Below are 3700 nucleotides of genomic sequence, written 5' to 3' on the forward strand. Positions count from 1 at the left end.
TTAGGGCTCAACCTAGCCATTGACATGAACGTTCAGGAGTTACTAGTGATCGGGGACTCAGATTTGCTCATACATCAGGTCCGAGAAGAATGGGCAACCAAGAACTCCAAGATACTCCCATATTTGCATCATGTACAAGAGTTGAGGAAGAGCTTTACAAAGACGGAATTCCGGCATGTTCCCAGAGTACAGATGAGTTCGTCGATGCATTGGCCACTCTATCATCCATGATTCAACATCCGAATAAGAACTTCATTTATCCCATCCTAGTAAAAATCCAGTATCAACCCGCCTACTGTGCTCATGTCGAGGAAGAAGCAGATGGAAAACCATGGTTTCATGACATTAAGAAGTATCTGTCAACAGGAGAGTATCCAGAACTTGCAAACACTACTCAAAAGCGCACACTGCGGAGGTTATCCAATCACTTCTTTCACAACGGAGGAATCCTGTACAGGAGGACTCCCGATTTGGGATTACTAAGGTGTGTTGAGGCAAGGGAAGCATCTAGGTTGTTGGAAGAAGTTCATGCAGGGACCTGTGGTCTGCATATGAATGGGTTTGTCTTAGCCAAGAAAATACTCCGAGCTGGTTATTTCTAGATGACTATGGAGACAGACTGCATCCAGTATGTCCGAAAGTGCCACCGCTGTCAGATACATGCAGATATGATAAAGGTGCCTCCTAACGAGCTCAATGCAACAAGCTCACCATAGCCGTTAGCCGCTTGGGGAATGGATGTCATCGGACCTATCGAGCCTGCTGCATCAAACGGGCACAGGTTCATTCTAGTGGATATTGATTACTTCATCAAATGGGTTGAAGCAGCATCATATAAGGCAGTGACCAAGAAGGTCGTGGCGGACTTTGTCCGCGATCGTATCATTTGCCGATTCGGCGTCCTAGAGTCAATCATCACTGATAATGGTTCCAATCTCAACAGCGACCTGATGAAAGCAATGTGTGAAACCTTCAGGATCAAGCACAAGAATTCTACAGCCTACAGACCTCAGATGAATGGAGCTGTAGAAGCAGCCAACAAGAATATAAAAAAGATACTAAGAAAATGATAGAAAAACACAAGATGTGGAAGGAGAAGCTATCATTTGCTCTATTGGGATACCGTACCACAGTCCGCACATCGACTGGGGCGACACCCTATATGTTGGTTTACGGTACCGAGGCAGTCATCCCAGCCGAGGTGGAAATTCCCTCCCTGAGAATTATGCAGGAAGCAGAACTTGAAGATGCAGAAAGGGTAAAAAGTCGCTACGAGCAGTTAGCCCTTATAGACGGAAAAAGACTAAATGCAGTTTGCCATGGTCAGCTTTATCAGAATAGAATGACCAGAGCTTTCAACAAGAGAGTCAGACCAAGACAATTCGCGCCAGGGCAGTTAGTACTGAAAAAGATTTTTCCGCATCAAGATGAAACAAAAGGGAAATTCTCTCCCAACTGGCAAGGTCCTTACATGGTTCACCGGGTTCTAACCGGGGGAGCCCTCATACTCGCAGAGATGGATGGAGAAGTCTGGCCAAAGCCAATTAATTCAGATGCAGTCAAACGCTATTATGTGTAATCATTATGATTTTTGTATGATGTAATTTGAACTACGTCTGACCTGATTCCCGTTTAAGAGGGGATACGTAGGCAGCCCTATGGGTTCGGTCACAATTCAATAAAATTTCCATTTTTCCCTGATAGTGGAAACTGGGGCAGAATTTTGAGGAGGACCCTCAAAATTCCGAAGTTGATCTCCACCAATCGTCACACGCAGCCTTCATAAGCACCGGCTCAGTAAACTGGGGCAGAATTTTGAAGGGGACCCTCAAAATTCCGGAGCAAAAGAGGTTGCGATATCTTGAACCGTGTCGGAGTCGTTGGTTCATCTAAAATCGTTTTATCTATTGCGTATTTACATCATATTTTATTATTTTTCTAAATCATGCATAAATACTATCAGAACAGCTTTGTCAGCAACGCTACCCCAATGAAAGCAAGAGCCGAGTAGGACGAGCGCGGTCCGCAGGAAGACGAACTAACCTTCCCCCTTGACAAAACTCACAATCCTTCTTTGAATGCAGGTACCCCAAGACATAGAATCATCGGATACGGTTACAAACTCATACTTTTCAGGAATACAACTCCCGGAATCATCACCTATTCTCAAGTGCTACTCGCATGCAACATCCCCAGCCGCTACAGTGACAATCAACTAGCAGCTATCGTCTCTCAGCTAAGAAATTTTGCCACTCTTCACCTCTATTTTCTTGCACTGCATAAGGCTACTTTTTCTGCCTTTCGAGACTAATCATTGTCTCCATCTGCATTTTCTTGCATTGCATAAGGCTTTTTTTGCCTTTCGAGACTAAGCATTGTCTCCATCTGCATTTTCTTGCATTGCATAAGGCTACTTTTCTGCCAAGGCTACTTTTCTGCCTTCCGAGACTAAGCATTGTCTCCATCTGCATTTTCTTGCATTGCATAAGGCTACTTTTTTGCCTTCCGAGACTAAGCACTGTCTCCATCTGCATTCTCTGCATTGCATAAGGCTACCTTTCTGCCTTCCGAGGTTAAGCTCTACCTCCATCCTGCATTTTTCTTACATTGCATAAGGCTACCTTTCTGCCTTCCGAGACTAAGCATTGTCTCCACCTGTTGGCTGAAATATCGCCAAATTTATTTAAATCCTGCATGGCTGAAATATCGCCAATTTTATTTAAATCCTGCATGGCTGAAATATCGCCAATTTTATTTAAATCCTGCATGGCTGAAATATCGCCAATTTTATTTAAATCCTGCATGGCTGAAATATAGCCGACTTTATTTAAATCTCTGCATAGCTGAAATATCGCCAACTCTATTAAAATCTTTACATCGGCTGAAATACCGCCATTTATGCTTTTCATCGGCTGAAATATCGCCAACTGCATTTAAATCTCTATATCGGCTGAAAGATCGCCAATTTATATTTAATCATCATCGGCTGAAAGATCGCCAGTTTATATTTAATCTATATCGGCTGAAAGATCGCCAGTTTATATTTAATCATTATCGGCTGAAATATAGCCAACTTTATTTTAATCCTTGTCGGCTGAAATAGCGCCATTTATATTTATGCCTTACATCGGCTGAAATATCGTCATTTTACATTTCTCCTTTACACCAGTTGAAACATCGCCAGCTTTATTTAAATTTCTGTCGGCTGAAATATCGCCATTTACATTTCTTCTTCACATCGGCTGAAATATCGCCAAATCCTGCATTTTAAAGGCTGAAATACCGCCAAATCCTGCATTTTATCGGCTGAAATACCGCCAAATCCTGCATTTCATGGGCTGAAATATCGCCAAATCCTGCATTTCATGGGCTGAAATATCGCCAAATTGTCCAAAGGCGTCATTGTTCTGAGGCACCATTTTCATAACCCGAGAACGCCATGCCATGGCCCGAGGACCCCGCTTTATATTCTGCACACCATTATTCAAAGGCATCATGGTTCGGAGGCACCATCATCATAGCCCAAGAACATCATTTCATGGCCTGTGAATCCCTTATTATGCGCTTCATGGCCCAGGACATCATGGTCTGAGGACGTCGACAACCGTCCAAAGACAACATTCATGGTCCAAAGGGAACTTGCACGTTTAAATTTACGCACATTATACGTTGTATTGCTCACTTGCAGGTACGCCGGCTA

The sequence above is a fragment of the Nicotiana attenuata genome, chromosome 5, assembly GCF_001879085.1.
Source record: "Nicotiana attenuata strain UT chromosome 5, NIATTr2, whole genome shotgun sequence".
Classification (NCBI taxonomy): domain Eukaryota; kingdom Viridiplantae; phylum Streptophyta; class Magnoliopsida; order Solanales; family Solanaceae; genus Nicotiana; species Nicotiana attenuata.